Source organism: Rattus norvegicus, chromosome 20, assembly GCF_036323735.1.
Source record: "Rattus norvegicus strain BN/NHsdMcwi chromosome 20, GRCr8, whole genome shotgun sequence".
In the NCBI taxonomy this organism is placed as follows: domain Eukaryota; kingdom Metazoa; phylum Chordata; class Mammalia; order Rodentia; family Muridae; genus Rattus; species Rattus norvegicus.
The window spans coordinates 54,996,769-55,020,124 of record NC_086038.1 but is presented as its reverse complement, the minus strand read 5'-3'; the positions used below and the strand labels follow the sequence as shown (position 1 = coordinate 55,020,124).

The 23,356-nt window shown below is 39.5% G+C and overlaps 1 pseudogene; it reads right to left on the bottom strand.

Moving 5' to 3' along the window:
* Nucleotides 1-21,498: 21,498 nt before the first annotated feature.
* Nucleotides 21,499-22,728, bottom strand: LOC134483810 (elongation factor 1-alpha 1-like; annotated as a pseudogene).
* Nucleotides 22,729-23,356: the final 628 nt, after the last annotated feature.

Genomic DNA, 23,356 nt, shown 5'->3' with positions numbered 1-23,356 from the left:
ATAAGGACAACACCAACAAATGGGATCTCATGAATGAAAAGCTTCTGTACAGCAAAGGGAATTGTGTTGTGAATGAATAAACAGCTCATGAGAAAGCCTGTCCTAGCTATTCACCTGACAGATTAGTGTCTGCAATACAGGAGCAACAACAATCAACTCTAAATATTAATAAAACAAGCAGTCCACTTAAAATGGGTGATGGAACGGAATAGAGACTTCACAAAAGAAGTATAAATGGCTAGGAAACTCTTTAGAAAAAGAATGCCCTGTGGTCTCACCCGAGTGTAGTACCATAGGCTTGCTTATGCCTGCATTCCTGCAAACACGTGAATGTTGAATGACAATGGCATCAAAGTCACTAGATGACAAAATTTGTTTAGCTTCATTATATTGTATGGAAACAATGTCACAGCACTCATTAACCAAAATGTCATTATTTAGAACATGAATGTATCTGTTGTAATTTGTATGTCTTTTATTGAGAAATGTAAGGTTAGGACTTGTATTAATCTGCTTACCATTACAATAACAAATAACCCAGGTAGTCAGCTAGAGAGAGGAAAGGTTCTTTCTGGCTCATGGTTTTGGAAGTTGTAGTGTGATTGTTTACTGCCTTGGGGCCTGTTGTAAGGCAATGTATGACAGCAGAGACAAGTAGGAAAACCAGTTATCACTTAAGCCAGGCTGTGAAACAGAGGAAGATAGACTAGTATCTCAGAATTCATCCCAAAGTTATGAGTCAATGGCTAATAATTTCACTCCTTCTTAAGGGTCCACCAGCTGCTCAAAGTTGCAAATGTAATGCACCAAGCCTTTTACAGTTATACAAATGACAGGTTAACCTTTGATTTTCTACCGAGCTGTTTGACTTTCTTATATCTTTTGGATACCAATCCCCAGATGCATGGTTTGCACATCCCATTCTTTGGGTCCTTTCTCTCCGTTAATTGTTTCTTTGGTTGTGTAGAAGCTTTCTATTCTGATTTAATCATGAACGTACTTTGTATGAACTATATTAGTCATTTTTATTTTATAATAAAATATTCGGAACTTTATTTAACCCATAATTTTGAAGGTTAAAAATACATCAATTAGTCACATCGGTTCAGCTTTTGGACTTAAAAAATAAAATTATTTTTAAAAATTATTGGTGTCTCTCTCTGTGTGTGTGTGTGTGTGTGTGTGTGTGTGTGTGTGCGCACGCATGTGAGCATGTGCATTTAGATCCCCTAGAGTGGTAGTTACAGGTGATTGTGAGCCACTTGCTATGAATGTTAAGAAAGTATTTATTGCTTTTGCTTTCAGGTCTTTTGCCTGCATGTGTGTCTGTGCACCATGTCATGTAGTGCCCCTGTAGATACCATGTATGTGCTGGCAACAAAACATGGGTTCTCTGCAAGAGCAACAAGTGTTTTTAATGTTTACGCTATCTTGCTACCTTTATAGACCCTGGTGCAACCATGTCTGAAGGCCTGTGACACATGGAATCATGGTGGATATTCAATTTAAGTCTTAATCTATTTCAGTTATTTATTTATTTATTTGGAAAGTCTAAATATATTCCTTTTGTGGTTATACAACTTTTTTTTATTCCTTCCTTCCTTCATTCCTTGTGTTGTTGAGACAGGGCCTCATGTATACTATTGGAGTCTCTGCAAACACAATGGCCAACAGAATAATGATCTTCAAGAAGTCAATTTAGTTCAACAGGACTCAGTAGCTGGTGTTGATTCAAACTTAGTCTGACCCTAAGTAGTTTATTTTCGGTATATTTAAACATAGCACAATTTGGTGAAAAGTCTCCTAGGTAAATGACTCAATCCCGTGTGCACAACAGAGCTCAAGACTTTATTATGCTGAATTGCTTTCTAAAGTACATGAACATCTATAAAGAAAGGGTCTTCAGATTAACTGAGAAAAAGAAACTCAAGATAATGATCTGGGGAATACTCTAATAATTGAGAAAATCAAGCTTTTGATAAAGGACTGAGGGAGGATCCAGTGTGGTCTCAGCCGTATAGACAACTCAAAGGTCATCAGGCTATTAACCACATCCACTTCCAGCCTTCTGGGCAGGAAGTAGGTTGTATATCTCTCCGTTAGACTGGACACTCCTGTATGTTTAACATTCCTCATTTCCTGAATGCTTATCTGTGAGTATAAGGACCTTTGTGCTTATTAGAGTGTATCAGGTTGCTTCCAACTTGATACAGAGCTAAGGGTGCCATTGAACTAGAGTTCAGTCTAAGTGTTTGGATTACAGGTGTGTTCACCACACCTGTCTAGGGCATCTAGTTGTCTTAAAACTACACATTGAAGAGATTGATCTTTTGACAAAAGTGCTAAAACTATTTTTGACAATTGTCAAAACTCAATTGACCACAAATGTGTAAATTTGTTTCTAAGCTCTATTGTGCTGGTCTATGTGTCTATATTTATATTAGCATTTTAATATTTTGATTACTGAAACTTTGTAGACTACTGCAAAATCAGGAGGTGAAATTCCTTTGACTGATGATGGATTCCAAATTTGCTATTCCCAAATCATCTGCGATCACCATGGAAATCCCTCAGCACCAAGGGCAAAACATCAAGAATTTGGAAACTACTGTGTACCAACTAGTACTCAGTGGTTTGCTGATATTACCCTCCTTAAAGGATCCACCAAATGTCCTTGTTTCAGTAGTAGCCCCAATTCTTAAGGACCCTTCATTTTTCATCTGAACTTCCACTAGTCCTTTAATTTTAACTTGTTTCTGATATATAATATGTGCCTGAAAAATAGGTTCTTGGGCAGTTGTCACTAACATCAATTCTTGCTGTCAAGTACAAAGGCTCAACTGCTTTCTTAATTTTTTACAGGCAATCTGTGAAATTCCAGCTCACTAAATAGTCTTCACAGTTGTGCAGGGAAGTGTGTGCTGTCAGCTCTGAGTTCTTTGCTTCATTGATAATGTGAGGCCTGGTTGCCAAGATCTATTCCTACAGTAGCTATTCTGTGCTGCTATTAAATTGGAGATGTATAAATCCTATTTTTGGCTATTGTTTCAATTTGGTAAAAAACAAACACACCAAAACAGAAATCTTAAAATTTAACATCTTTATGTTAATTTAACATTTTTATGTGTTTATTTGAATTCTATTAGCTACATGGATCTTGTATATGCAATAGACTCCTAGGACATTATTTTATTTGCCAAACTGAAACCTTGTCGTCATTGAACTTGAAGTGACTCCTCATGCCTTCCTCCACTCAACACCAGCAAATATCTTTCTATTTTTTATTTGACTCATGATTGAAATATTTATATGGTAACTGTTTTTGTTAATAACTGTTTTAACTTCATACATTGTCCTCAAACTTCATTCTTTCTTAAGATAGTTTTTTAAATTTATATTTGCATGTGCCAAATGTAGTATGTGGTATGTTGTGTGTGCTGTGTGTGCGCGCGTGTGTGTGTTACATTTGTGTACTTAAGGCAGAAACTATAGTGCTAAGTTGGTTGTCTATGGAAAGAAAATTGGGAGTGGAAGGCTTACTTTGCATGCTAAATTCTTCTATACCTTTTTGAATATGTGTTTCAGTATATAACAAAAATAAATGACTTTTTAATTGAGAAAGAAATCTAGATATTTAAGAAAGAAACTTTATCTTTGGACTTTCTGCCCTATTGGAGTTCTATATCCATTCCCTTAAAATATCTTCTTTTCAAATTATTCCTTTGTCTAATAATGACAAAAGCTTTATTACCATTTAAAAACGAATGCTAGAGTCATCTGCCCAAGTAGGCTAGGGACTTCATGGACATTTGTTCTCAGTGTCCAACCTGAGTTATCATTTAAATTTTCTGTCTGAATTGTCCTGGACCGTTACCATGGAAACAGTCACAAGAGTTAAAAAAAATCACCTTTAATAGATATTTATAAAGTATAGTTCACACCATTTAGAAGAACAGGTGAGTGACTCACCTGCCAGCAGAATGTTCCCACTTCCTAGACTAGGTTTCCAAAGACATATTCCATTTCCTGCTTACCTCACTTCCTGCCCTGCATCTGGGACCTTGTCCCCAATTACAGCAGATTCTGCTCAGGTGCAGGCCACCCCAGTCAGGAGAACAGAGACCACCTGCTGCAACAAAAGCCAATCTAGATACCAAAAGTCCAGCCCCCAAGGTAGCCAGAGACTCCCTGTTGGATCAGAGGTCATTTCAGCCACAAAATTTCCAGGTCAAAAAGAACAGAAAACCAAAGAGGAAACAGAAACCAAAAATCAAAATGCTCATCCAACAAAGACAAACCCAGAAATCATTACTTAGACCTATAATTATCTCAGGCCCAAAGGCAATATGGGACCACCAAAGCCCATCTATCCTACTATAGCAAGACCTGGATGTTCTAGTGCAGCTGAAACACAGTAAAATTCTCTACAAAAATTAATTTTATGAGGATGATAGAAGTCCTTAAAGATGAATAAATCTCTTAAAGAAATCAAGGAAAAGGCGAACAAAAAATGGAAGAAATCAATAAACCCCTTAAAAAAAAAGACAAACAGGTGTAAGACATGAAAATGGAAATAGAAGCAATAAAGAAAACACAAATTCAGGAAATTCTGGAAATGGAAAATCTGGTAAGCAAGTAAGAACTATGGACACATTCTGGAAATCAGTCTGGAGGTTCCTCAGAAAATTGGACATTGAACTGCCTGAGGATCCAGCTATACCTCTCTTGGGCATATACCCAAAAGATGCCTCAACATATAAAAGAGACACGTGCTCAACTATGTTCATCGCAGCCTTATTTATAATAGCCAGAAACTGGAAAGAACCCAGATGCCCTTCAACAGAGGAATGGATACAGAAAATGTGGTACATCTACACAATGGAATATTACTCAGCTATCAAAAACAACGAGTTTATGAAATTCGTAGGCAAATGGTTGGAACTGGAAAATATCATCCTGAGTGAGCTAACCCAATCACAGAAAGACATACATGGTATGCACTCATTGATAAGTGGCTATTAGCCCAAATGCTTGAATTACCCTAGATCCCTAGAACAAACGAAACTCAAGACAGATGATCAAAATGTGAATGCTTCACTCCTTCTTTAAATGAGGAAAAAGAATACCCTTGGCAGGGAAGGGAGAGGCAAAGATTAAAACAGAGACTGAAGGAACACCCATTCAGAGCCTGCCCCACATGTGGCCCATACATATACAGCCACCCAATTAGACAAGATGGATGAAGCAAAGAAGTGCAGACCGACAGGAGCCGGATGTAGATCGCTCCTGAGAGACACAGCCAGAATACAGCAAATATAGAGGCGAATGCCAGCAGCAAACCACTGAACTGAGAATAGGTCCCCTATTGAAGGAATCAGAGAAAGAACTGGAAGAGCTTGAAGGGGCTCGAGACCCCAAAAGTACAACAATGCCAAGCAACCAGAGCTTCCAGGGACTAAGCCACTACCTAAAGACTATACATGGACTGACCCTGGACTCTGACCCCATAGGTAGCAATGAATATCCTAGTAAGAGCACCAGTGGAAGGGGAAGCCCTGGGTCCTGCTAAGACTGAACCCCCAGTGAACTAGTCTATGGGGGGAGGGCGGCAATGGGGGGAGGGTTGGGAGGGGAACACCCATAAGGAAGGGGAGGGGGGAGGGGGATGTTTGCCCGGAAACCGGGAAAGGGAATAACACTCGAAATGTATATAAGAAATACTCAAGTTAATAAAAAAAAAAAAGAAAAAAAAAAGAACTATGGACACAAGCATCATCAACTGAATACAAGAGATGGAAAAACAATCTCAGGCATTGAAGACACGGTAGAAAAAATAGGTTCACTGGTCAAATAAAATGTTAAATCTAAAAAAATCCTAACAGAAAAATTTGTGTTCAGAAAATTTAATACACCATGAAAGGACTAAATCTAAGACTTATAGGAATAGAAGACAAACAGGAATCCCAGCTCACCCACCCAAATATATTTTTAAAAATCATAGGAAAAAATTTTCCTATGCTAAAGCACAACATGTCTAGAAAATTTCAAGAAGCTTACAGACCACCAAATAGATTGGAACAGAAAAGAAAGACCATGCCATATATTAATCAAAACACAAAACATGCAGAACAAAGACAAAATATTAAAAACTACAAGGAAAAAAGACCAAGTGACATATAAAGGCAGATGTATTAGAATTATACCTGACTTTTTTTTGGTGTTTTTTTTCCCCTTGTCAAGGTCTGTTTATTGAGAGGAATGTACAGCATTTAAAGCTCTGAAGCAGGAATTGAAGCAGGAACAGAAGCTTAGGGTGGGGGGAGTACTGGGAAGTGCCCAAGGACATGAGGTGAATCATTAAACTGCAAGATGTTCTCCTTAGACAAGGAGGCAACAGTCTTCCAGGGACATGTTCTTTCTTTGAAAAGGTCAAGGCCTTCCCAGGAATCTGCTCAGGGCAGGGCTCTAGCTTTGCCCAGTCCAGCAGTGTGATCCCTGTCCCTGACATCTCCCCCTTTCTTTAACTACCAGTGGGAGGAAGGTCTGGGCTATATGGTGTGCATTCACGACCAGCACCTATAAGGAGTCAGTGAAGCCCCGTGTCTTAGGCTACACAGGTTGCCCCCATGTTTGGCACTCTCACTTAGGTTTTATTATTCTTGCCAGTGTGGAAGTAGTGGTCTGTAATTGGTCAGACTTGCTTCACAGAGTGCCCAGCTTGGCCATGTCAAGCCACTCTTGCAGTTAAGACTGCACCCCGATGGCTAGGAACGATCTTATGCTTTAACACACCGTTCTGGGCTATACATGTGTGTTTTGTGAGAGTGGGTGACCCAGATCATGGATCTGGCACTCTCAGTTATATACCTGACTTTTTAAACATAGACTCTAAAGGCCAGAAGGGTCTGGACAGACATCTTGAATACCCTAAGAAACTATGATGCCATCCTAAACTAGCATACCCAGAAAAATTTTCAGTTACCATAAATGGAGCAAACAAGATATTTCATGAGAAAATCAAATGTAAATATCTACCTACAAATACTGCCCTACAGAAAGTACTAGAAGAAAAAGTTCAAACCAAGGAGGCTAATTACACCCATGAAAAAACAGACAATAAAAAACTTCACACCAACAAAAACCAAAGAAGAGATGGACATACACACACACACACACACACACACACACACACACACACACACACACTGGTACCACCACCACCACCACCAAAATAAAAGGAATTGACAATCATTGGTAACCAATATCTCTAAATTTTAATCAACGTAATTCCCCAATAAAAAGACACAGACTAACAGAATGGATTTTATAACAACATCCATCCTTCTGCTGCATACAAATGTAAATGTAACCTTTATTTGCCTTAGAAAATGGGATGAGATGAGAGCTTAAGCAAATTATGTGAATACCGCTTGTGATGGACCCAGAACATATTTTTCTCTTTCTCTTTCTTTCTTTCTCTTTTTTTAAATTGTACCTAGACCTAGACCTCTTAGCTTCAAGCTTCTGTACAACCTTATCTTTTCCAAGCCCGGAACTTGAAAGTTTCAGCTTCCAGTCTCCATCTAGTAACCTAGGCCTTCAATGTTTCAGCCTCTGAGACAAGCCTCTGAATAAGCTCACCCTTTCTAGTTCTTTCTGAACTCTGGCTGGCTGGGTCAACTCAGCTGTTGTAGCTTAAATTCCTCTCCAAGCTGACCAATTCAATTTGGCTTCTTTCAGTTTCTCACTGAATTGCTCTGCTTGGCCTCAAACCAACTCTGGTAATTTGTTTTAATCTACTGGGTCCTTCTTATTCTCTGGCTTCAACTGCCTCTGTTGACCTTCATTGAGCTGCATGAACTCAGGAATGAACTGAAATCCACTGCACTGCACTCACTACTGTGACTCCCAACTGAGTCACTGAACTTAAATAGCTTCTCCTTTGTGTTGTTATCATGAGAGTTGATCATAACATTTCTTTTGCTCATTCTGTCAAATCTTTCTCTCATTTGTCTCTTTGGATAACCCCCAATTTGACATCATTTTCAAACATGGATGCTTCCTCTATGAACTAATTTTACCTTGAAAATATGTCTGTATTACAGTCAGAGGGATTAAAAGTATTTGCTGTGTCTGCTTTCCATACAGATCAAACCGGCCTAGGTCTTTGGATGTGATCCCTTGCCAGAGCAGCCATGTTGTTGGATTAGAATTCCTCCAAATCCGAGGTCCCACACCCTGGTGGGGGGCCGAGTCAGCCGTTATGTTTCAGGAAGGTAGCTAAGAAACTTGCCCCCGGGCTGAACCCTTGGGGGGCCGAGTCAGCCGTTATGTTTCTGGAAGGTAGCTAGGAAACTTGCCCCCGGGCTAAACCCTTGCCATATTAGAATCCACCAATTATATCCCTGTAACCATGCATCTGCTTCTGTATCCTTGCTTCTGCTCCCCAAAATCCTATAAAAGCCCATCCTTGGTTCCGTGGGGCGCGCCAGTCCCCCGAGTGACTGAAGCGCCCGCAGGTGCCTGTGCCTGTGTATCCCGACAATAAACCAAATCCTCTTGCTGATTGCAAAAAAAAAAAAAAAAAAAAAAAAAAAGAATTCCTCCAAATCCAAGAAACACACAACAATATCAAAGATAGATATACCTGAGAGTAAAGGTTTGGAAGAAAGATGTCCATGCAAATAGTTCCAAGAAAGAAGCTGGTATATTAAATTCTAATTTCTAACAAAATAGACTTCTAACCAAAATTAAGAAGCAGAAATGAAGGGCAATTTATGCTCATCAAAAAAATCCACTAGAAAAACCTGCGGATCCCTGCCCGCAGCAGCTTGCTGCTCCCAAACCCCGTGGGAGAGAGACCTCACCGCCTGGACAGGTGGGCACTCCTGAGACTGCAGAGCAGAAGAGACCACCAACACTGCTCACCCCTGCCCACATCCCTGGCCCAAGAGGAAACTGTATACAGCCTCTGGGTTCCGTTGGATAATGGCACAGCAGCAGCAGGTCCCCTGCGTCTGAGACACCGCCAGAACCTGAAGGGACCGACCAGATAAACAGTTCTCTGCACCCAAATCCCGTGGGAGGGAGAGCTAAAACTTCAGAGAGGCAGACACGCCTGGGAAACCAGAAGAGACTGCACACTGCACACATTACTGATTCCAGAGGAAAACACCAAACGCCATCTGAAACCTTGGTGCACGGAAGATCCCGGAAAGGGCGGCGCAGATCTTCCTGGATGCTGCCCCCACGGAGAGCTCATAGCAACACCCCACAAGCAAATTTGAGCCTCGGGACCACAGGTAAGACAAACCTTCCTACTCCAAGTGACCTGCCTAGTGAACTCAGGACACAGGCCCACAGGAACAGTTGAAGACCTGTAGATAGGAAAAACTACATGCCCGAAAGCAGAATACTCTGTTCCCATAACTGGCTGAAAGAAAACAAGAAAACAGGTCTACAGCATCCCTGACACACAGGCTTATAGGAAAGTCTAGACACTGTCAGAAATAGAAGAACAAAGTAACACTAGAGATAGTCTGACTGTGAGAGGGAAATGCAGGAATCCAAGCAACAGAAACCAAGACTACATGGGATCATAGGAGCCCAATTCTCCCACCAAAGCAAACACGGAATATCCAAACACACCAGAAAAGCAAGATCTAGTTTCAAAATCATATTTGATCATGATGCTGGAGGACTTCAAGAAAGACGTGAAGAACTCCCTTAGAGAAACACAGGAAAACATAAATAAACAAGTAGAAGCCTACAGAGAGGAATCACAAAAATCCCTGAAAGAATTCCAGGAAAACACAATCAAACAGTTGAAGGAATTAAAAATGGAAATAGAAGCAATCAAGAAAGAACACATGGAAACAACACTGGATATAGACAACCAAAAGAAGAGACAAGGAGCTGTAGATACAAGCTTCACCAACAGAATACAAGAGATAGAAGAAAGAATCTCAGGAGCAGAAGATTCCATAGAAATCATCGACTCAATTGTCAAAGATAATGTAAAGCAGAAAAAGCTACTGGTCCAAAACATACAGGAAATCCAGGACTCAATGAGAAGATCAAACCTAAGGATAGTAGGTATAGAAGAGAGTGAAGACTCCCAGCTCAAAGGACCAGTAAATATCTTCAACAAAATCATAGAAGAAATCTTCCCTAACCTAAAGAAAAAGATACCCATAAGAATACAAGAAGCCTACAGAACTCCAAATAGATTGGACCAGAAAAGAAACTCCTCTCGTCACATAATAGTCAAAACACCAAACGCACAAAATAAAGAAAGAATATTAAAAGCAGTAAGGGAGAAAGGTCAAGTAACATATAAAGGCAGACCTATCAGAATCACACCAGACTTTTCGCCAGAGACTATGAAAACCAGAAGATCCTGGATAGATGTCATACAGACCCTAAGAGAACACAAATGCCAGCCCAGGTTACTGTATCCTGCAAAACTCTCAATTAACATAGATAGAGGAACCAAGATATTCCATGACAAAACCAAATTTACACAATATCTTTCTACAAATCCAGCACTACAAAGGATAATAAATGGTAAAGCCCAACATAAGGAGGCAAGCTATACCCTAGAAGAAGCAAGAAACTAATCATCTTGGCAACAAAACAAAGAGAAGAAAAGCACACAAACATAACCTCATACCCAAATATGAATATAACAGGCAGCAATAATCACTATTCCTTAATATCTCTCAACATCAATGGCCTCAACTCCCCAATAAAAAGACATAGATTAACAAACTGGATACGCAACGAGGACGCTGCATTCTGCTGCCTACAGGAAACACACCTCAGAGACAAAGACAGACACTACCTCAGAGTGAAAGGTTGGAAAACAACTTTCCAAGCAAATGGTCAGAAGAGGCAAGCTGGAGTAGCCATTCTAATATCAAATAAAATCAATTTTCAACTAAAAGTCATCAAAAAAGATAAGGAAGGACACTTCATATTCATCAAAGGAAAAATCAACCAAGATGAACTCTCAATCCTAAATATCTATGCCCCAAATACAAGGGCACCTACATACGTAAAAGAAACCTTACTAAAGCTCAAAACACACATTGCACCTCACACAATAATAGTAGGAGATTTCAACACCCCACTCTCATCAATGGACAGATCATGGAAACAGAAATTTAACAGAGACGTAGACAGACTAAGAGAAGTCATGAGCCAAATGGACTTAACAGATATTTATAGAACATTCTATCCTAAAGCAAAAGGATATACTGTCTTCTCAGCTCCTCATGGTACTTTCTCCAAAACTGACCATATAATTGGTCAAAAAAACGGGCCTCAACAGGTACAGAAAGATAGAAATAATCCCATGCGTGCTATCGGACCACCACGGCCTAAAACTGGTCTTCAATAACAATAAGGGAAGAATGCCCACATATACGTGGAAATTGAACAATGCTCTACTCAATGATAACCTGGTCAAGGAAGAAATAAAGAAAGAAATTAAAAACTTTTTGGAATTTAATGAAAATGAAGGTACAACATACCCAAACTTATGGGACACAATGAAAGCTGTGCTAAGAGGAAAACTCATAGCGCTGAGTGCCTGCAGAAAGAAACAGGAGAGAGCATATGTCAGCAGCTTGACAGAACACCTAAAAACTCTAGAACAAAAAGAAGCAAATACATCCAGGAGGAGTAGAAGGCAGGAAATAATCAAACTCAGAGCTGAAATCAACCAAGTAGAAACAAAAAGGACCATAGAAAGAATCAACAGAACCAAAAGTTGGTTCTTTGAGAAAATCAACAAGATAGATAAACCCTTAGCCAGACTAACGAGAGGACACAGAGAGTGCATCCAAATTAACAAAATCAGAAATGAAAAGGGAGACATAACTACAGATTCAGAGGAAATTCAAAAAATCATCAGATCTTACTATAAAAACCTATATTCAACAAAACTTGAAAATCTGCAGGAAATGGACAATTTCCTAGACAGATACCAGGTACCAAAGTTAAATTAGGAACAGATAAACCAGTTAAACAACCCCATAACTCCTAAGGAAATAGAAGCAGTCATTAAAGGTCTCCCAACCAAAAAGAGCCCAGGTCCAGACGGGTTTACTGCAGAATTCTATCAGACCTTCATAGAAGACCTCATACCAATATTATCCAAACTATTCCACAAAATTGAAACAGATGGAGCACTACCGAATTCTTTCTATGAAGCCACAATTACTCTTATACCTAAACCACACAAAGACCCAACAAAGAAAGAGAACTTCAGACCAATTTCCCTTATGAATATCGACGCAAAAATACTCAATAAAATTCTGGCAAACCGAATCCAAGAGCACATCAAAAGAATCATCCACCCTGATCAAGTAGGCTTCATCCCAGGCGTGCAGGGATGGTTTAATATATGGAAAACCATCAACGTGATCCATTATATAAACAAACAGAAAGAACAAAACCACATGATCATTTCATTAGATGCAGAGAAAGCATCTGACAAAATTCAACACCCCTTCATGATAAAAGTCCTGGAAAGAATAGGAATTCAAGGCCCATACCTAAACATAGTAAAAGCCATATACAGCAAAATACAGAGAAACTTGAAGCAATCCCACTAAAATCAGGGACTAGACAAGGCTGCCCACTCTCTCCCTACTCATTCAATATATTTCTTGAAGTTCTAGCCAGAGCAATTAGACAACAAAAGGAGGTCAAGGGGATACAGATCGGAAAAGAAGAAGTCAAAATATCACTATTTGGAGATGATATGATAGTATATTTAAGTGATCCCAAAAGTTCCACCAGAGAACTACTAAAGCTGATAAACAACGTTAGTAAAGTGGCTGGGTATAAAATTAACTCAAATAAATCAGTAGCCTTCCTCTACACAAAAGAGAAACAAGCCGAGAAAGAAATTAGGGAAACGACTCCCTTCATAATAGCCCCAAACAATATAGAGTACCTCGGTGTGACTTTAACCAAACAAGTAAAAGATCTGTACAATAAGAACTTCAAGACACTGAAGAAAGAAATTGAAGAAGACCTCAGAAGATGGAAAGATCTCCCATGCTCATGGATTGGCAGGATTTATATAGTAAAAATGGCCATTTTACCAAAAGCGATCCACAGATTTAATGCAATCCCCATCAAAATACCAATCCAGTTCTTCAAAGAGTTAGACAGAACAATTTGCAAATTCATCTGGAATAACAAAAAAACCAGGATAGCTAAAACTATCCTCAACAATAAAAGGACTTCAGGGGGAATCACTACCCCTGAACTCAAGCAGTATTACAGAGCAATAGTGATAAAAACTGCATGGTATTGGTACAGAGACAGACAGATAGACCAATGGAACAGAATTGAAGACCCAGAAATGAACCCACACACCTATGGGCACTTGATTTTTGACAAAGGAGCCAAAACCATCAAATGGAAAAAAGATAGCGTTTTCAGCAAATGGTGCTGTTTCAACTGGAGGTCAACATGTAGAAGAATGCAGATCGATCCATGCTTATCACCCTGTACAAAGCTTAAGTCCAAGTGGATCAAGGACCTCCACATCAAACCAGGTATACTCAAATTAATAGAAGAAAAACTAGGGCAGCATCTCGAACACATGGGCACTGGAAAAAATTTCCCGAACAAAACACCAATGGCTTATGCTCTAAGATCAAGAATCGACAAATGGGATCTCATAAAACTGCAAAGCTTCTGTAAGGCAAAGGACACTGTGGTTAGGACAAAATGGCAACCAACAGATTGGGAAAAGATCTTTACCAATCCTACAACAGATAGAGGGCTTATATCCAAAATATACAAAGAACTCAAGAAGTTAGACTGCAGGGAGACAAATAACCCTACTAAAAAATGGGGTTGAGAGCTAAACAGAGAATTCACAGCTGAGGAATGCCGAATGGCTGAGAAACACCTAAAGAAATGTTCAACATCTTTAGTCATCAGGGAAATGCAAATCAAAACAACCCTGAGATTTCACCTCACACCAATGAGAATGGCTAAGATCAAAAACTCATGTGACAGCAAATGCTGGTGAGGATGTGGCGAAAGAGGAACACTCCTCCGTTGTTGGTGGGATTGCAGACTGGTACAACCATTCTGGAAATCAGTCTGGAGGTTCCTCAGAAAATTGGACATTGAACTGCCTGAGGATCCAGCTATACCTCTCTTGGGCATATACCCAAAAGATGCTCCAACAAATAACAAATACACATGCTCCACTATGGTCATAGCAGTCTTATTTAAAATAGCCAGATGCTGGATAGAACCCAGATGCCCTTCAACAGAGGAATGGACAGAAAATATGGTACATCTACATAATGGAATATTATTCAGCTCTCAAAAACAATGACTTTATGAAATTCATAGGCAAATGGTTGGAACTGGAAAATATCATCCTGAGTGAGGTAACCCAATCACAGAAAAACACACATGGTATGCACTCATTGATAAGTGGCTACTAGCCCAAATGCTTAAATTACCCTAGATGCTTAGAACACATGAAACTCAAGACGGATGATCAAAATGTGAATGCTTCACTCCTTCTTTAAAAGGGGAACCAGAATACCCTTGGTAGGGAATAGAGAGGCAAAGATTAAAACAGAGACAGAAGCAACACCCATTCAGAGCCTGCCACACATGTTGCCCATACATATACAGCCACCCAATTAGACAAGATGGATGAAGCAAAGAAGTGCAGGCAGACAGGAACCAGATCTAGATCTCTCCTGAGAGACACAGCCAGAATACAGCAAATACAGATGTGAATGCCAGCAGCAAACCACTGAACTGAGAACAGGACCCCTGTTGAAAAAATCAGAGAAAGAACTGGAAGTGCTTGAAGGGGCTCGAGACCCCATATGAACAACAATGCCAAGCAACCAGAGCTTCCAGGGACTAAGCCACTAGCTAAAGACTATACATGTACTGACTCTTGACTCTGACCTCATAGGTAGCATTGAATATCCTAGTAAGATTACCAGTGTAAGGGGAAGCCCTGGGTCCTGCTAAGACTGAACCCCCAGTGAATGTGATTGTTGGGGGGAGGGCGGCAATGGGGGGAGGATGGGGAGGGGAACACCCATAAAGAAGGGGAGAGGGAGGGGTTAGGGGGATGTTGGCCTGTAAACTGGGAAAGGGAATAACACTCGAAATGTAAATAAGAAATACTCAAGTTAATAAAAAAAATCCACTAAGATAATCTTCCAATTCTTAACATTTATGCCTCAAACAAAAGAGCACCCACACCTGTAGAAGAAACATTATTATTTTTTTTTTTTTTGGTTTTTTTTTTTCGGAGCTGGGGACCGAACCCAGGGCCTTGCGCTTCCTAGGTAAGCGCTCTACCACTGAGCTAAATCCCCAGCCCTAGAAGAAACATTATTAAACCTTAAATTACACATTGAACCTCACACAATAACAGTGGGAAACTTCAATACCCAATTCTCACTAATAAAATGATAATTCAGACAAAAAGTTAACAAGAAACAATGGACGTAACATATCTATAGATCATATCCAAACACAAAAATATGTTTTTCTCAAAATCTCATGGAACATTCTCAAAAACTGACCACATAGTCACAAAACAAAGCTCCATAGAGAAAAGAAAATAGAAACAGTCTCCCATATCCTACGAGACCACTGTGGGTTAAAGCTGGAATTCAACCACAGAAAGAATAGAAATCCTATAGTCGCATGGACAATGAACAACTCTCTACCAATGACCACTGGGTCAGGGCAGAAATAAAGAAAGAAATTAAAGACTTCCTGGAATTCAATGAAAATGAAGGAACAAAATACTCAAATATATGGAACACAATGAAAATGTTTCCAAGAGGAAAGTTCATAGCACTAGGGAAAGCTCTAGAACAAGAAGAAGTAAATGTACTCAAGAGAAGTAGATGGCAAGATAATCAAACTGAGGGCTGAAATCAGTCAAGTAGAAACAGAGAAAAAAAAACAAAAAAAATCAATAAAACAAAGAGTTCTTTCTTTTATAAAATCAACAAAATTGACAAAACATTACCCAAACCAAGTAAAAGACAGAGGGAGAATATAACAATTAACAGAATCAGAAATGAAAAGGAAAACATAAAAACAGACACCAGGAAATAAAAACATTAGCTCATATTTGAAAAACCTGTCTTCCAGAAGATTAAAAAAAATCCAAAAGAAAGGACAATCTTCTTCAATAGGTACCACTACCAAAATTAAATGAAGATCAGGTAAATGATTTAGATATACCTATAACCCCTAAGGAAATAGAAGCAATCCTTAAAAATGTCCCAAACAAACAAGCTAACGGCCTTGGCCAGATGGCTTTAGTGCAGAGTTCTACCAGCATTCCAAAGAAGAGCTATTAGAAATACTCCTCAAATTATTCCGAAAATAGAAGCAGAAAGCCATTGCCAAGTTCATGTATGAGGCCACAGTCACTCTGATAACCAAACCACACACAGACTCATCAATGAAAGAGAATTACAGACAAATTTCCCTAATGAACATTGATACAAACATTCTCAATAAAATACTCACAAATTGAATACAAGAACACATCAAAAACACCATCCACCATGATCAACTAGGCTGCATCCCACAGATGTAGGGATGCTTCAACATATGAAAATCTGTCAATGTAATCCCCTTTATAAACAGAATGAAGGACAAAAATCTTATGATCATCTCATTAGATGCTGAAAAAGCCTTTGACAAAATCCAACACTCTTTCATGATAAAAGTTTTGGGGAGATCATGGACAAAAGGGACCTACCTAAACAAAATAAAGGCAGTATCCAGCAAGCCAATAGCCAATATCTGTAGAAGAATTACAATTCAGCTGATAGCCAGCATCAAGTTGAGTGGAGAGAAACTCAAAGCAATTTTACTGAAGTCAGTAACAAGGGAAGGCTGCCCTATCTCACTGTATCTATTCAATATAATACTTGAAGTTCTTGCTAGGGCATTAAGACTGACAACTAAAAGAGATAAAGGGAATACAAATTGGAAAGGAAGAAATCAAAGTATCACTCTTTGCAGATGATATGGTAGAATAAATAAGCAGCCCTCAAAACCGAATCCAAGAGCACATCAAAACAATCATCCACCATGATCAAGTAGGCTTCATCCCAGGCATGCAGGGATGGTTTCATATACGGAAAACCATCAACGTGATCCATTATATAAACAAACTGAAAGAACAAAACCACATGATCATTTCATTAGATGCTGAGAAAGCATTTGACAAAATTCAACACCCCTTCATGATAAAAGTCCTGGAAAGAATAGGAATTCAAGGCCCATACCTAAACATAGTAAAAGCCATATACAGCAAACCAGTAGCTAACATTAAACTAAATGGAGAGAAACTCGAAGCAATCCCACTAAAATCAGGGACTAGACAAGGCTGCCCACTCTCTCCCTACTTATTCAATATAGTTCTTGAAGTTCTAGCCAGAGCAATCAGACAACAAAAGGAGGTCAAGGGGATACAGATCGGAAAAGAAGAAGTCAAAATATCACTATTTGCAGATGATATGATAGTTTATTTAAGTGATCCCAAAAGTTCCACCAGAGAACTACTAAAGCTGATAAACAACTTCAGCAAAGTGGGTGGGTATAAAATTAACTCAAATAAATCAGTAGCCTTCCTCTACACAAAAGAGAAACAAGCCGAGAAAGAAATTAGGGAAACGACACCCTTCATAATAGACCCAAATAATATAAAGTTCCTCGGTGTGACTTTAACCAAGTAAGTAAAAGATCTGTACAATAAGAACTTCAAGACACTGAAGAAAGAAATTGAAGAAGACCTCAGAAGATGGAAAGATCTCCCATGCTCATGGATTGGCAGGATTAATATAGTAAAAATGGCCATTTTACCAAAAGCGATCCACAGATTCAATGCAATCCCCATCAAAATACCAATCCAATTCTTCAAAGAGTTAGACAGAACAATTTGCAAATTCATCTGGAATAACAAAAAAACCAGGATAGCTAAAACTATCCTCAACAATAAAAGGACTTCAGGGGGAATCACTACCCCTGAACTCAAGCAGTATTACAGAGCAATAGTGATAAAAACTGCATGGTATTGGTACAGAGACAGACAGATAGACCAATGGAATAGAATTGAAGACCCAGAAATGAACCCACACACCTATGGTCACTTGATTTTTGACAAAGGAGCCAAAACCATCAAATGGAAAAAAGATAGCATTTTCAGCAAATGGTGCTGTTTCAACTGGAGGTCAACATGTAGAAGAATGCAGATCGATCCATGCTTATCACCCTGTACAAAGCTTAAGTCCAAGTGGATCAAGGACCTCCACATCAAACCTGATACACTCAAACTTATAGAAGAAAAACTAGGGAAGCATCTGGAACACATGGGCACTGGAAAAAATTTCCTGAACAAAACACCAATGGCTTATGCTCTAAGATCAAGAATCGACAAATGGGATCTCATAAAACTGCAAAGCTTCTGTAAGGCAAAGGACACCGTGGTTAGGACAAATCGGCAACTAACAGATTGGGAAAAGATCTTTACCAATCCTACAACAGATAGAGGCCTTATATCCAAAATATACAAAGAACTCAAGAAGTTAGACCGCAGGGAGACAAATAACCCTATTAAAAAATGGGGTTCAGAGCTAAACAAAGAATTCACAGCTGAGGAATGCCGAATGGCTGAGAAACACCTAAAGAAATGTTCAACATCTTTAGTCATAAGGGAAATGCAAATCAAAACAACCCTGAGATTTCACCTCACACCAGTGAGAATGGCTAAGATCAAAAACTCAGGTGACAGCAGATGCTGGGAGGATGCGGAGAAAGAGGAACACTCCTCCATTGTTGGTGGGATTGCAGACTGGTACCACCATTCTGGAAATCAGTCTGGAGGTTCCTCAGAAAATTGGACATTGAACTGCCTGAGGATCCAGCTATACCTCTCTTGGGCATATACCCAAAAGATGCCCCAACATATACAAAAGGCACGTGCTCCACTATGTTCATCGCAGCCTTATTCATAATAGCCAGAAGCTGGAAAGAACCCAGATGCCCTTCAGCAGAGGAATGGATACAGAAAATATGGTACATCTACACAATGGAATATTACTCAGCTATCAAAAACAACGGCTTTATGAAATTCGTAGGCAAATGGTTGGAACTGGAAAATATCATCCTGAGTGAGCTAACCCAAACACAGAAAGACATACATGGTATGCACTCACTGATAAGTGGCTATTAGCCCAAATGCTTGAATTACCCTAGATGCCTAGAACAAATGAAACTCGATACGGATGATCAAAATGTGAATGCTTCACTCCTTCTCTAAAAGGGGAACAAGAATACCCTTGGCAGGGAAGAGAGAGGCAAAGATTAAAACAGAGACTGAAGGAACTCCCATTCAGAGCCTGCCCCACATGTGGCCCATACATATACAGCCACCCAATTAGACAAGATGGATGAAGCAAAGAAGTGTAGACCGACAGGAGACGGATGTAGATCTCTCCTGAGAGACACAGCCAGAATACAGCAAATACAGAGGCGAATGCCAGAGCAAACCACTAAACTGAGAATAGGACCCCTGTTGAAGGAATCAGAGAAAGAACTGGAAGAGCTTGAAGGGGCTCGAGACCCCATATGTACAACAATGCCAAGCAACCAGAGCTTCCAGGGACTAAGCCACTACCTAAAGACTATTCATGGACTGATCCTGGACTCTGACCTCATAGGTAGCTATGAATATCCTAGTAACAGCACCAGTGGAAGGGGAAGCCCTGGGTCCTGCTAAGACTGAACCCCCAGTGAACTAGACTGTTGGGGGGAGGGCGGCAATGGGGGGATGGTTGGTAGGGGAACACCCATAAGGAAGGGGAGGGGGGAGGGGGATGTTTACCGGGAAACCAAAGAATTATTATTACGTATTAAATAAATTAAAAAAAATTAAAATATAATAAAAGAAAAATGAAATGAAATGAAACAATAAAATTATAAAATAAGCAAAAAAAAAAATAAAAAAAATTCTACCATACGATTGCTACAGTTCAGAAACACTTTCAGTAAAGTACCTGGGATAAGATTATCTCAAAACAATTAGTAGCCTTCCTATATACAAATGATAAATGGGCTGAGAAAGAAATCAGGAAAACAACACCCTTTATAATAGCCCCGAATAATATAAAATTTCTTGGTGTAATTCTAACCAACCAAGTGAAAGAACCTCTTTGACAAGTACTTCAAATCTTTGAAGAAAGAAATTGAAGAAGATATCAGAAGATGGAAAAGTTTTTTGTAGGTTTATATTTTTCAAAACCTACTTTAGTAAGGGTTCTTAAATGCTTTAACCTCCCTTGTAGCCTACCACCCACCAGAGGTAGTAGAAAAGGAGAGTTAATAGGAAAAGGGAGTTGTGAACGTGTTTAGAAATAGATCTTGGAGCTATTCTAATATTCATCGTCAGAGGCCTAGTTTACTAGCAAAACAGCAACATAAATCACCAGTAGCAGTCCAGTCCACTAGGTAATCAATACTTATGAATCGCCAATGGCAATTCAATCCAGAAGAAACCACGAGGCTCAGCCAATTGGCCCAAGTCTGAGGAAGTGGCAAGATGCTGCTAGAATATCATGAGAAGTTCTTTGGTGCATTTTTCTCTACAAAGTTAGGACAAATGAATACCAGAGAAGAAAGAAAGTTGAATCAATTCCAAAGCATCATCAGTGAAGCCCAACAAAGACCAGCAAAGAGAATCCATGCCAGAGAGCCATCCCGTTCGTTGGGTTATACTAATACTCTTTCCAAACATCACTTGTCCTAAGTGTCCACTCCAAGAAAATATAACATGCCCTTTCACCAGATGGCTTCCAGAAAAACACCTTTTAAGGAGCCTTCATTTGATTTTTTTGGTTTGCCTTTGTGTTTTGCCTAAATTAGAAAGGAAGTTGATTGAGATTTCCTTAAATCCAAAATTTCTCTGTGTATGAATCTTTTCTAATTATGACACACTAGAATTAGTCTGAAGAAAATTCAGATCCTACTCTTGAAAGAGATTCAAAGAATTTTCCCTCATTAAACTTATTTTAATGGATCAAAACTGTTTGACAGATTTTTGGTGAAGCTGTTTCCATTATCAAGTCCTGGTTTTGAGAACTAATAACTTAAAACTGCCACATACATGCACACGCACATACACACACACAAACACTCACACTTCACAAAATATTCTTCTTTCCTTCTGAATGTTTTACCCTACATTTTTTTAAATCATCACTCTGTCTTTTACTATTACACTTAAATGGCTAATTGAGGCAAGCAGTTCCAAGGTCTTCTTCTACCACAGAGTAAGCTTGCAATTTCAGGTGTTAGGGATGTTAGCCACTTAGCCTTCTGAATTTCCTGAGATGACTTGGTGACTGTCATCTACAGCGGTCTTCTTGTGCATGTCTTTGATGTCATCTACAGTAAATGTCTGACTCATATCACAGGAAAAAAAAACTGGTTAGTTAAGAATAGTCTCATGATATACATAGGCTTGCCTGCAACCATATCAGCAATGGCTGCATCATTAAATTTCAAGAATTTTGGGCTAGCTTCTAGATAGAGAATGATCAATCTTTTCTTTAATGCAAGAAAATTGGCAAGGTATGTGAGCCATCTGACAATGCAGTACAGGGACTTAGCCAGCTCTAATTTGGCCTAGATTATTCAGGATAATCACCGAAGCAGCGAAGCCATTGGTGGGTAATCTTTGCTGACTCAAGCAACATTGCCATATGTGATGTCTTTGACAGACATGTTTTTTACATTGAAGTCCACATTTTCCCCAAGATGAGCTTTACTTAAACCCTCATAGTGCATTTCAATAGATGTCACTTCTGTTGTGACATTGCTTAGAACAAAGGTATTCACTGTGCCAGGTTTGAGAATGCCAGCCTTTACTCATCCACAGGGCTAGCACCAATACCACTAAATTTATAGACATTGTGGAGGCAGAATTGTCTTTTGGATGAATTGATGGTGGATACAATGCAGAACTTCCAGGAGTGTGGTCACAGTGGCACAGCAATCTTTGGGGGGCAACTTTCCATCTCTTGAACCAAGACATATCAGAATTTGGCTCTAGTATGCTGTCACCATCACAGCCAGAAACTGGCACAAACGCTATTGTAGTAAATTTTCTTAATGCAGATGCTGAGGCCCTTAACAATTTCTTATCTTTTTGGCCTATAGAATGGCCCCATGGGATCCATTTTGTTGACACCAACAATTAGCTGTTTCACACTTAGGGTGTAAGCCTGAAGTCTGCCCACTCTTGGAGTCATAAACTTCAAATTCACCAACACCAACAGCAATAAGACATCACAATCTGCCTGAGATTGAATTATGTGGGGTTTTGTTTGTTTGTTTTGTTTTGTCAAGGTTATGTGTCTTGGCTATCAATGACAGTCAAAGAAATACTTTGTGGTTTCAAATTTCCACAGGAGATGTCAATAGTGACAGCATGCTCATGCTCAGTTTTCACTTTATCCAAGGCTCACATATACTTGGAGGAGCCTTTTCCTACCTCAGCAAACTTCTCAAATTTTCCAATCGTTCGCTTGTTAATCCCATCATATTTGCAGACCAGATGTCAAGCCCTGGTGGATTTCCCTGAATATGGTGTTTAATGGGAATAATATTGATATGAATGTTTTCCTTTTTCATTTTTGCTTTGAATTTGTGGTGGTTTTCACAACATTGTGTTCTAGTTGGAAACCCATTCTGGAAAAGTGGCTTGAATATACTGTTGTTGTTTTAGATTTTATTAACCTCTTTCTAAAGGTTTATTAATCATTTTATTTGTTTTCATTTTAACTGTTATCACCCTTCCTGGTCTCCCTTCCATGAGTACGCCCCCACGCTTTGCCTTTAAGAGGATGCTCACCCACCCACCCATCTGCCCACTTCTGTCTCATCCCTCTAGCATCTCCCTTCTCTGGAGCATCAAAACTCCAAGGACCAAGTGCCTCCCCTCCCACTGATTCCAGATAAGGCAGTCCTATGCTACAAACATAGCTGGAGCCGTGGACCGGTCCATGGTTGGTGGTTTAGTCCATGGGAGCCCTGAGGGATACAGTTAGTTAACACTGTTCTACTTCCTATGGGGTTGCAATCCCCTTCAGTTCCTTCGACTCTTCTAACTCTTCCTTTGGAGTCCCCGGGCTCAGTACAATGGTTGGCTTCGAGAATCTGCATCTGTCTTAACTCAGGTGCTATCAGAGCCTCTCAGAGGACAGTCATACCAGGCTCTTGGCATGAGCAATAGTGTCAGGGTTTGGTGTCTGTGGATGGA